This window comes from Pseudochaenichthys georgianus, chromosome 10 (genome assembly GCF_902827115.2).
Source record: "Pseudochaenichthys georgianus chromosome 10, fPseGeo1.2, whole genome shotgun sequence".
NCBI classification, from domain to species: domain Eukaryota; kingdom Metazoa; phylum Chordata; class Actinopteri; order Perciformes; family Channichthyidae; genus Pseudochaenichthys; species Pseudochaenichthys georgianus.
The window spans coordinates 37506094-37519350 of NC_047512.1; the positions used below are offsets into that span (position 1 = coordinate 37506094).

Consider the following 13257-nt stretch of genomic DNA (forward strand, 5'->3'; position numbering starts at 1 on the left):
TCCGAACCAGAGCCATAGAGAGATAAGAGTTACGACACTCTTTGATGTCGCCGCCAGCCGGTCACGTGGTTTATGTATGCCGGGATAGTTCAAAACGCACTTCCGTGGCAATGCTTCTCTATGGCAAAAACAGCACAAACATGGACAAAATAGTCATAGATTAAACCAATGCTGTTATTTTTTAAAGATTGCTTTCATATTTACATGATGTGGTTACACTTTGTATGGATTGGCAATATTTACAAGTTTCGTTATTTAACGATATTTTTAGGGGAAAGTGTGGCAGCACAAGCAGGCTATGTTGCTGTCACTGTCAGGGCAGTCACGTCCGTAGTATAGTTGCGCTGCGCTGTCATGTTCTTATATGGGACAGACAGACAGCAGCGATTGCGTTATTGAATGGTAAATATATATATTGAAAAAACACACACACCCAAGTACTTTTTCAGCATTATTGCATACTTTTTATTGACAGTTTTGCATTTGGAGAGGCAGGGTGACAACGGAAAGCTTGGTAGCCTATTACTTATTACAATACAATACAATACAACTTTATTTATAAAGCACTTTAAACCTCCAGACCAAAGTGCTGTACAAACATTATTAAGAACAGTGTATGGAAAAAGTGATGTGTGTTAGAACAAAACAAAGTCAAATGAATGAGAATGAGAACAAAGAGGGTTAGGGTTCAACAGAAAAAGATTAATTCAGCCAAAAAACACAATTTTGATTAATCTAAAGTGTAAAACAATCTTCAACACAGACCAAATGAGTGCCCTTGGACAACAAAATATATGGTGGGGCAAAGAAACGATAAATTAAATTGAGAGAGTGGGAGACTGAAAATGATTACTATGATAAATATTCAAACTATTTACAGAAGCTCCTGTTGAACCATGGTTCAACAGAGCAACACAAACAGGTTTGTCAACAATACAAATTAAAATGACGAGGCCACTTTGCCAGGGGGAGGTGATCCAGCGACGAGACAATAAAGCAATTCATATTAAGTTCTGTTGAGACACCACAGGATATAAAACCTTCCAAGCGATGACCTCTCCTCACCTTTCACCTGTATTTCCTCAGGAGACTCAGGTCCTTCAACGTCTGCAGCACAATAAGCACCCACCCACAATTGTTGTTCGCACAAGCATAATTGTGCGAACAACAATTGTGGGAGGGGGCATTTTACAAATATTTACAAACAACTATTTACAAAAAAGCAACTATTTACAAAAAAGCAATACAGAACTCTAGGGCATCCAGGGGCCTAACCATTTTGAAAAAAACAAGAAGGTTCCTTTGTGAAAGGGACATCCTCTTCATCTGTTTCCTGGGCCCTAAAAAGCAGAGCAAGAATAGGAACAGTGGTGAATAATGGGAGAGAATACAGTTGGGAGCAGACTGAACAGAGGACATAGCAATATTCATGTTAAAATGTTTGCACAATAAATATTATGGCACTTTCGTTTATATTGCATTTTAATAGATCAGTTGTCATACATAGCATTTGGGTGCTCTAATCGATCCGAGAAGGGGTTCCGGATGTATGGCTTCCCTAAGGACGTAGAGCGAAGGAAGAGATGGATGGCAATGGTCAACGGGCAATGGTGTCTGAAAGAGGACAACAACAGGACAACAACAGCAGAAAACTCTGTCATGTAAGTAATGTTCACAGAGGTGACATGACTTGTTAACATTTTAAAGGGCATCATATTTCCAAGTGTAGAGAATTATGACTCTTCAATGACATTTGAAGTGTGCAGGGGAAACTGATCAAACCTACCTACCCACAGGTACACTTTGAAGACGACCAATATATTGGCAACAAATCAGGAGGAAATTTGAGGTTGAGGCCAGATGCTGTTCCAACAGTATTTATACATCGGCCTAAACCGAAAAGGAGAAAATTCACGTCAAGGAGTATGCCTCCAGCTGTCAGGAATAATGACCACACCTATTACTGCACATCAAACATTGGTATGATATATGAAGCTAACAATGTTTCACATGTTATATAATTCAAGGATAGACTACACTCCTAATGCAACTTTCAGATTATACAGCTTCAAAAATACCAGGGTTCAGGGATTCTCTGAAGATTCATATACCACATGTAGATAATCTACAGATTTCTTCATACTGTAACATTGCCAATAGACAAACTTAGATGAATGTCACTATAGGAGTGTAGTGTACCCTTAAATGACAATAGGTGCACATGTAAAGGCAGCATAGACATATAACAGCAATTGCCTTGTTATTGTTACAGAGATTCAGGGAGATATTGAGGTGGAGTTCCAAGGGAATGAAAGGGACATCACAGACAGAGAGAGTGAGACAGATGTCAGCAGACTGCCAGGGGCCAGTATGTCAGGGGCCGACAGTCAAGAGGCCACCTTACCAGAGATCAGTGTGCCAGGAGCCAGTCAGTCAGGGGTCAGCTATGAAGAGGCCAGTTTGCCAGGGTCAGGTGCTCCAGGGACCAGACTGCCAAGGGCCAGTTGTGACCGGGCTCACGTGGAGGATCTAATGAGGCAACTGAGAAGGGAGAGATTACTAAGAAAGAGAGCCGAGAGGGCTCTGGTAAACCAGAAGAGGATTCATTCGGCATTTAAAAAAAAAAAACACAATTTGATTAATCTAAATTTTCAAAAAATCTTCAACACAGACCAAATTAGAGCACTTGGGCAATCAGAAAAAAGGTGGGATACGGTGGGGGAAAGACACCGTGAAAAAAGCAATACAACTAAGGTTCTGTTGTGGCACTACAGGATATAAATGAGAGAGCTGGTCTGCTGGTATTAAAATAATTTAAAAGGGGTGCACTTTACCGTCCATCAGATGAGGTTTTCACCCTTGTTCAGAACGTGGAGCAGCTGTTCCGTGTGAGGATGAGCGATTCCCTCATGGAGTCCTCAAATGCAGTGTCACAGCTGGAACAAGAAGCCATGTTGCTGGACAGCAACCTGCCCTCATGCCATGACCTGAAGAAAAAAATCCTCTCAACATACATCAGGCTGAGGTTAAGGCTTGCATCAAAGTGCATCAGGGTTGAGAGGAAGGATAAACATAAAGGGTATCTTGGCAGCAAGAGTCAGAGTAAGAAGGCAAAGAAGACCCAACAGACCTCTGCACCGAAGGTCATAACATCTAGGCCACTGCCAAACACCTTACTCGTTGCCATCGATGTACTTGGCATCTCCATTCCCGGTCCTCCGTCAGCAGCCTCCAGCCTCCTCTTCCTTCAGCAGCAGCACCCTCCAGCAGCAGTACCCTCCTCCAGCAGCAGTACCCTCCTCCAGCAGCAGCCCCCTCCTTCAGCAGCAGCAGCCTCCACCAGCAGCAGCAGCAGCAGCAACAGCCATATGAGGCTGACATATGAGGCTGAATAAAAAAAAGTGCTAATTATTTTTTTTAAAGTGTTTATTTTGTTAAAAATAAACATTTTGGATGCATGACCATGTTTTAGGCTCATCCTTCATTCACTGCTGTAGAGTAGCCTATTCAGTAGGCTATTATATTTTTAAGACTGAATAATACCTTTGAAGAACAATCATTAAATTAGTGTGTATATTACAATACAAAGGAATCTATCCTAGCATGCCATCAAGCATTAAAACGTAGCTCTAGGCTAGTTGTACAGTACAGATAAGTTAACACGGAACAGTACAAAAAAAAACTAAGTAGGCCTACAGTCAACATGTCACATAATGAAATGTTAGTATATCCCAAAATGCAATGAAATATTTATCACAAACGCCACCTCATTTCTACTAGTGCTAGCAGTTAAGTCATATCATACAGAAAAAGCCGACTAAGGATGGCTGACACGGTCAGGTTCAGCAGATAAAAACCAAAATAACAATAAAAACACATAATCAATCTAAATCCTGCTTGTTAGTTACCCAGCATCATTGTTATATAAGCTGCTAGCGATTCATTACTGAAATCTTACCTTCAAATCAAAGCTGACAAAGTCGCGCTAGCTAACTAGCAGGCAATGCTAGCAAAATTGGTTGTAACAACCAAGATAAAATATAGATAATTACGCTGTGCATATACAAATGAAGACCAGTGTAAGCATCATAAAGGGCCTCTGATACAATATAGACAGTTGACAATTCAAAAGAGTTCGATATTTCAGCAACTTACCTCTGGAACTAATCGACGCGCCGTAATGTAAGTGAATGAGGTCCAACGCCCAAATGACAATATTTTGAACTATTTCGATGTCCATACCCCGGAAGTAGGCGCCGCCATTTTTTACAACGGAGGTCTATGGGAGTGTCGTAACTCTTAGTATCTCTAGGGCTCTGGTCCGGACCAGCCGGCTTTTTAGGATCTAGCTTGGTTAAGACTTCACGAACAACATCAACAGTAAAAGGAGTAAAACTGAAAGGGTTTTCCAGACCACATTGTTCTGAGTCACCGACTGTGGTGTTCACAGAAGCAGAATTAGAAACAGAATGAAACAGAGAGCCACAGGACACAAAATGCTCATTAAAACAATTTAACATGGTAGCCCTATCCGATATAGTGCCAGATGCTGTGGTAAGGCATTGGATCCTGCCAGTGCATCAGAGGCCATCGCACCCGGTACAGACAGCCATGTGTCAATTGTATTACTCATACTGTTTTTCTGGCTCAATGGGGGAGAGCTGCTTTGTTGTACTCTAACTCTGATTAGTCTTCTTACCAAGTTTGTCTCTAGGATCCACCGTCTCTCTCTCTGTTATCTGTAATTTTCACGCTCAGCTTACCTCCTTGTGTCTCCATCTCTCACCTCCTTTTTATTTTACTGTTAGCAGTTTATATCTGTTACTCAGCCTTTTTCTGTCTCTGTGTCTTCCTCTTTTGAATGAGGACTAATGGTGACAGGCACTCTGGTGGAAATCCAGAAAGGCATGCAAAGCCGGGTCTAGCTCCCACACGCTCCCAGAGGATTCCCCTTGTTTATTCTACATCGTGCTTTAGCTCTCATCTCGGTGTGCAAACATCCAGTAAAGCTCCCGTTCGCTTACAGTGATACCACAGCCACATGCCGAGAAGATGACTGCTGCTTTATTTGCCTCTTGAGACAAACCCCTCCCCCCCCGCTGCTTCTTAGCCTTGCACAAATCACAATAATGGCCCAATTCGCTGGTATTGCACGCTCAACATTTATACAAGGCCAATGTTTAAATATGTCAACTATTTTGTGTCCGACAGCGCATGAAATTGCCAGAAAAGGGGACAGAGGGCCTGGTGGCCCCATTAGGCTCCCAGAGGCAAAAAGAGACTTTGTGAAGGAGATGCAGGGAGACGGGAGGGTTGGAAGGGGAGGGGAGGACAATCCATACAATTATATGGGTAAGTTGAATATGATTTAGTGACTGTTTGGCTGCCCTCGAGGCGGCACAGCCCCAGAAATGTAAATACTTAAATACTTATGTAAATACTACATAAAGTTCCAGTTCAATATTTAATCCATCTCAAACAACAGCCTGCTGCAGAGAGACTCTGGGCCACCCTGGCTCCTGCCTGCCGCTCTGTCTGTCTGTCTGTCTGTCTGTCTGTCTGTCTGTCTGTCTGTCTGTCTGTCTGTCTGTCTGTGTGTGTGTGTGTGTGTGTGTGTGTGTGTGTGTGTGTGTGTGTGTGTGTGTGTGTTTTGTCAGTCACTGTGAGGAAGACAGGACCTTTCATAGAGTGGACGTTGAGAAAACCTCTCCAAATAACGACACACGGTGGCAGGGAGCTAGTTAAGGATTTGGAACTGGGTTCAAATTCAGATCCCTGCTTTACTACTATCTTCTTCCCTCATCAACAAGGCCCGCGGCACCGCCCCCCCAATTTCCTGTATTATTAGTATATTATATACTATCCTATGTATGTATGTATGTATGTATGTATGGATATGCGGTGTGTTGGGTACAGTTTGACTAGCATAGCAACAGAACGTAATGGTTTACAGCAGGGATCACCAACTACATTTGTCCAAGGGCCGAAATGTAACCAATAGATACTATCGCGGGCCAGCGATTTTTATATAGCCCAGAATTTTATAAATAGTATTCAGATTACTTTTGGAATACTTTCTTTTTCCATAACAGATGGGTATGTTTTGGTGAACAGGAGACACATATTTTACTGTTTTAATGGCTTATCATGAGCACAAACACAACATCTTGGTGTCATTCTGGACAGCTCTCTCATCTGCACCCCACAGAAAAAACATCACCCTGACTGCATTCTTTGTACTGTCTTAAAACCTTTCCTTGGAATATGTTATGCATTGTAAGGTGTCCTTGGGTGCTTTGAAAGGCACCCCTAAATAGAATGAATTATCATTATTATTATTATTATTATCTGAAACGATGTAATAACTTTTGAAACTCTTTCCAGTCACTTGCCCCATGCCTTCAGCAGCAGCAGGCCATTCACTTTGATTTCATCCCGTTATGAAATGTCATCATTTCGACAATAAAGAAATGATACATAAACGTTATCTTGCACATTTTATCTAACCATCTCCAACTTTCAATATATTTTAAAAGAGATCTCTCTCTCTCATCTGCGTGGGGGGGCGGGGCCTCACAGACACGCTGCATCTCTCTCTCGCTCACAGACATGCTGCAGCGCTGTGCTTGTGCAGTGTGCACACAGTTCTGCCGGTAATGAATATTACATTTTGTGAGGAAACTTTTCCTCCAATAAGTATTCCAAAATGTATTCACTTCAGGTTTACGAAAGTAACTGTAATCAGATTACTCGTTTTTTAAATGTAATGCCAGCTGAATACAGTTAGCCTACTTGATTTTTGTATTCTGATTACGTAACGCCGTTATGTCTTCCGTTACAACCCAACCCTGCTTCTAGGCTACTGTCCCGCAGCTCCAGCCTCTCTGTTGGACTCTGTCGCAGCGGGGCTACTGCTGTGGTGCAGAGCGCATTAACCAGACTCTTCACAACGAAGGATGATGGATCACTTCTTCTTCTTCAGGGGAGGGAAGGTTTTGCAGTACGCAGTCTACTGTCCCGCAGCTGCTGCCTCTCTGTTGGACTCCGGTACTGCACCTTACTCACGAGACGTTGTAAACAAAGAAATGGGAGGGGGGCGAACGCAGTAACCACTCCGCCAACGCCACAGTCACCCCTGTCGTGCGGGCCAGATGAGAATGTCTAGCGGGCCGGATGTGGCCCGCGGGCCGCCAGTTGGTGGTCACTGGTTTACAGGGAGCTATGTTGTAAAGGGCATGGGTTCAAATCCCACTCCTGACAGTTATTCACTGGAACTGTTCATATTGTAGCTGAAATTACATGTCAGCAATCCTTGGTACATGTGTTATCCTTTACAAGGCGCTTAGTGCAGTTTGCAGTCTCACCTGGAGGCATGGGTTCCAATCCCACTTCTGACTGGTTTACGCATGAACAGTTGAATGACAGACCTTTATTGGGAAGAAATGTCAGCAATTCTTTATAGTTCATGGAGTTCTAACAGCATAGCAGACACACTTTTTAATTATCTTCTTTTTCAGCACGTCATTCTATTCAGCACTCCTATATATAGCTGGCTTAAGGCCTAAACATGAACACATCCACCTTACCAGACTGGAAACATGGGTGAAGCGGATGCTCATCCATCACAAATAGAGATACAGTGGACGGTTAATTTCAAGGCAAATACAAACCGAGTGTGTGAGGCAGGTTGAGGCATACACCAAACACTGAGAAGACTGATGCATCATCACTGCTCATCCATTTTGTTTTAAGTTGAATATAAGTAACCACTAGTGAGACTTTCTCCTGAAAAAGTACTCAGATATTGTTATTTAGTAAAAGAGTGTAGTAATACTCTGTTCCAAGTAAAAGTCCTGCATTGAAAATGTTACTCAAGTACACGTAGAAAAGTATTATCATCAAAATATAGTTAAAGTAGCGACAGTAAAAGTAGTCATTGTGCAGATTGATCCATTTCAGAATAATATATATGATATGTTTTATAATGATTGATCATTAAAGTGTTCTCAAAGCTGGTAAAGGTGCAGCTAGTTTGAATGACTTTGTATACTGCAGGGTAGCTTGTGAATTTACTCCAGGTGGAACTAAAGTCTGATTTATAAAGTCTGATTTAAGACTTGATTATATTTCACATCATTAATCCAAATCTGTAAGTAACTAATGTAGTGGAGTAAAAGTACACCATATACCTCTGAACTGTAGTGGAGTTTAGGTCCTTCAAAAATATACTTTAGTACAGTACTTGAATAGATATACTTAGTTACTTCACAACGCTGCCTACAATTAAGAGCAGCAATAATACTACAGGAGTGTGTGAGGACTGCTGCTACCTGTACGCACCGAAGATATACAGCCTCAGCTCTTTCCTTAGGGAGTGTGTGTGAGCAGACGTGCTTACACACACATTGATGGGCACAGATGCTCAGGCAGTCTATACACACACACACACACACACACACACACACACACACACACACACACACACACACACACACACACACACACACACACACACACACACACACACACACACACACACACACACACACCACACACACACACACACACACACACACACACACACACACACACACACACACACACACACACACACAGGGCAGCCCTGAGTTGGACATTCTGCTCTCTGGCCATAACAATGATGGATGTGGAGGGCAGCAGCAGCAGATTGCTTACCCAGACATGAAGGCAGAGCAGCTGAATAAAAGCACTGAATTTTCAGCTCTCCTTTATTCTCTTCGTCTTCTTCTCGTTTACTCTGATTCCCCCCTGACAGCCCCTCCCCGGCCTACCCACACTCATATCTTTTTTACTGCTCTCCTCCAGTGCATCCGACATTGTTTTTCTTACTCTTTCACTCACTCCAACAATGACCTGTGAATTAGGGCCGGGCCCCAGAGGTTTACATTTAATATCAGCTGATCGATACTGCAGCGCTCAAGGAGGCCTCCAGGGTTTGTAATTGCCATGGAAACGCAGAAGCCTAAGCTGCAATAGTGCCATGTATGGTGAATAAATGAAATAGCCTCTGACTGCTTTAACACATAGAGGAACATGAAAGGTAAGATGTGTGTTCCTGTTAGAAAGTAGGAGTCAGGTTCTATCGGGGATAGCACACACCTGTTTCCTGTTTACTGACATGTCTTCTTACAGTAGTTTCACTTAGTTTACTTAAACATTTTCTTTATTCTCCCATTCTTTTTTCACTTTTTTTGGTGTACTTTATACCATAATATAATTACTCTCTTAAACAGTCATACAAATAAATATTTATATAGCTTATTACTTTGAAAGAAAGTTGGAGTTTAAAGTGTGTGTTTTAATCTCCAACAGAAGCAGTGATTCACACTGCTATTTAACACAATCTTGTAAATAACCACGGGTCGTGTTATCAAGCATCTAAATGTGTCAGTGTAAGAGAGGGCGGGGGGGTGTTGGCTACATTATTTTTTCACACATGCTGCTTCCAAAGATGGAGAATAAACATCCAGACGGCAGTACACAGGATGTTTAGAACACCACTGTTTGTTCATATGGCAGGTGCACTGCAAGTGACACTTCCCTTTAAAGAGCGCTTTGATCAAGTCAACTGAAGTGAAGCATTAAAATGAAAAGTGGCTGAAATGACACTTGAGGAAGAGAGGGAGGAGGAGAGTGCTGATCCTAATGAAGGCCATAAAGAGAGGCAGAGAGCTGGAGGAGGTGATTATGGGCTGCTGGCTGACGGACCACAGTTTGGTGACAGACACACTGAGACAGACACACACTCTGAGGGCCAGTAGGGCCCCGCAGCCAGCGCCTGTTCCCGCTCACACCCTCAGCCAACCGGAGTTCACCGTCTGATTTCCTGGGCAGGAATGAACTGTGGCCCCTGATGATCCAAACTAGCCTCCAGGCCCATTATAAAACACACACTTTAGGAGTATGGTCATTTTTAAGAAGAACATAAACATAAACTAAAACTTTTGAAATAACGGACACAGGGTTTTCATGTCAGTTTATATTATTCATAGAGTTTACAATTAATCAAATACAAGTACAGAGTGAGAGGCAGTAATCAGGCATATCTTGCCTCAAAACGATGCAGAGAAACTAGTCCATGCATTTGTTACTTCAAGGCTGGATTATTGTAACTCTTTATTATCAGGGTGTACCAAGAAGTCAGTCAAGTCACTTCAGCTGATTCAAAATGCTGCAGCTCGTGTACTAACCAGAGTTAGGAAAAGGGACCACATTACTCCTGTTCTGGCTGCCTTACACTGGCTCCCTATAGAACACAGGATATCATTTAAAATTATTATTCTCGCCTACAAAGCCCTTAATGGGCAGGTGCCATCTTACCTTAAATAACTCATTATACCCTACTGTCCAACTAGGGCATTGCGTTCCAAGAATGCAGGGTTGTTGGTTGTTCCTAGAGTCTCTAAAAGTGTTAGGATTCGTGGAAAAAGGTAGGACCCAAATGCAGAATACAAAAAGGCAAAAAAGGTCTAGGAACAAAAAGCGAGCTTTATTTAAAAAAGCTGATGAACAAAACATGGCATGAAACAAACAGGCAGCACAAGGTAGCAACAACACAAAAACTGACCGTGACCAACATGGAGGGAGACAGGAAAGACAATGAACCGACAAGGAACACAGGGGAAGACAAGCCTAAATATAAAGAGGGTTAATCACAGGATAAGACACAGCTGGGCAGGGGAGGCAGAAACACAAGGGCAACAGGTGAACACAATCAGACACATGAGGGAAAACACAGGAAGGAAGACAAGACACATGAGAGGTTTCTCAATACTCTAATTTCCCCTCCTCGACTCCTCAATCCTCCGGTAGTGACCCGGAAATGTATTTTAGCGCGCCATGTAGAAGGACATCTAATTTCTCTAAATGCACATCGAGGACCGAGCATCGAGGAGGCTCTGGAGGAGCTCTAACCGAGGAGACACTGATGGGTCCTCCACGGCTCCTCCGCGGACGCATTTCGTGGAACGGTGGAGGCGTTACGCACGGCCGGATTTATCTCAGCCAATGACAGCTCTGCATGCATCCCCTGGATATTATTTTAGAAACTGCTTTCATCGTATCGCGACGGACCTCACAGCTGTGAAGTCCGTGCAGAAAGCAGAGCAGTGTGTAAAATATATATCACTCAGTATAACAGGCCTACATTACGCTCTGTATTTGTTTGCTGTAGTTTAGTAGATATAACAAAGAGTCGATATTTTTCGAATTGTGCTTCACATAATAAAATACACAACGGCTGTAGCCTGATTATGCTTTAAGAGCTGTAGGTGTGTGTGGTACAGTGTGTAGGTGTGTGTGTTGTACAGTGCGCAGATGCGGCGGACAGACGGGTCTCAGTTGGTTTGGTGTCCGATGCTTACTTTTAATACTTGTAAATACAACTTTTGGCCCGTAATTTCAATTCCCCATTTCAGTGACCGGGGGGGGGGGAATATATCCAATCTCTGGTTGTGTTACATTATTATGAGAGTGCTCTCATACTTGTTTGATTCTGAAATTGTATATATTTATATAAATATATGTGTGTGTATATGTCCGCATCTGTAGCCTGTTATTGTCTCATTATACTGCACTGTCAATGAATTAAAAGTAAATATATAAGTGGTCATGAACACATCTGTCTATCAGACAGAGGGCTGCTGTGCCTCCTGTCATCATTGATGTCTCTTTAAAATGACCGCTCAGAGGAGAGGAGTTCTCATTTCTCTAACCGCCTGCTGCTTCCCCTCCTCTCTCCTCGGTTCCCCTCCTCAGTCCTCCGCTCGCATCTCCTGTGGGCGGGACTAAGTATCGAGGATAGGAGTCGAGGAAAGGAGTCGAGGAGGGGAAATTAGAGTATTGAGAAACCTCTAGGAAGAACATAATTTCAACATAAAATCATGACAAGACAGACAACTAAGATGTGACAGAAAACTAGGATTGTGACAGAACCCCCCCCCCCCCTCAAGGGACGGATTCAAGACGTTCCAAAAGTCCAACACAAAGTCCAACACTTCCGAAAGGGTGGGTGTAGGGGGTCCGGAGGACGGGTTTGGGCTGACAGCCCGGAGGCACGGCAGAGGACCAGGAAGGGGTCTCGGGCGGACGACCCGGGGGCAAGGCAGAGGAACAGGAGGTGTTCTTGGGCGGACGGCCTGGGGGCAAGGCAGAGAAGCGGCTAAGGCCGCGGTGGGCACAGTCAGGGAGGACGGACCGGGTTAGTGGCCGACTGGACCACTGGCGGAATAGGCTCTGGTGTCGGCGGGACACCCGGCAGGACAGAGTTCGTAGCCGGCGGAGCCAATGGCGTAACAGGAAACCAGACTTCAGATGACAGTTAATGGTCCGGCCCTCAACAGCTCTATGTCAATTAGGGGATGTCATCATATGCCGTTGCCATGGCGACAGATCCCTCACCATGAAACAGTGTTGTCATAACTCGATGGAAAACCATCTAAACGGCACCAGACTTCATATGATGGCTAATTGTCCGGCCCTCAACAGCTCTACGCCAATTATGGGATGTCATAATATGCCGTTTCCATGGCAACGCATCCCTCGCCATGAAACACAGTGTTGTCATAACTCGATGGAAAATCCTCCAAACTGCACCAGATTTCAGATGACAGTTAATGGTCCGGCCCTCAACACCTCAATATAACAAGAGTGAGTTTTCCTCAAAAGCTGTTGCCATTGCATCACTCACAGTTAAGCACGATATTGCTATAACTCCTGTGTAAATGGTAAAAAAGTGTTCAAATTTCACATGTGTGCTAACGGTCAAGCCCTCGAGAAATATATGTGTCCGTTTTGAGATTTCGTCAAATGTCGTTTCTATGGTAACAAAATGGTCGAAGTGAAACACGGTTTTCTCATAACTCCAGTTAACATGCTCCATGGCAACAGATCACTCGCCATCAAACACAATGTTTGTGTTACTGCTGTAACTCAAAGACATTGTCCGATCGGCCTGACACTTCCCACATTTGCCATCGGCCGAGTCCTCGAGACACCTAGACACACACGTCGACGTGCGGACAACAGCCTGCGGAGCGTCGAAGACCCGCTCAACGCTGCTTGCAGATTTAATTTGACTTGTATTTATATATTTTTTATATTTTATTTCTATGACCATTTGTTTATTTTTGTCGTATGTTTCTATTCACTGGGGAATACCACCTGGAGTGGGAGGGGGGGGGGATCTGGGGGTTTTGTAACTTGTTGTCATAAATGTTG

General features: G+C 43.4%; 1 long non-coding RNA gene across 4 annotated transcripts; it reads right to left on the reverse strand.

Moving 5' to 3' along the window:
• Window positions 1–1255: 1255 nt before the first annotated feature.
• On the reverse strand, window positions 1256–3266 carry LOC139434635 (uncharacterized). Of its 4 annotated transcripts, XR_011643972.1 has the most exons (6): window positions 3131–3266; window positions 2835–2987; window positions 2405–2541; window positions 1791–1890; window positions 1504–1558; window positions 1256–1340 (listed from the first exon to the last, which is right to left on the reverse strand). It is a non-coding gene; the product is annotated as an uncharacterized lncRNA (long non-coding RNA). The 4 variants fall into 4 exon arrangements; XR_011643973.1 differs by having other exon boundaries at window positions 1291–1558; window positions 3173–3261; XR_011643971.1 differs by having other exon boundaries at window positions 1292–1558; window positions 3178–3266.
• Window positions 3267–13257: the final 9991 nt, after the last annotated feature.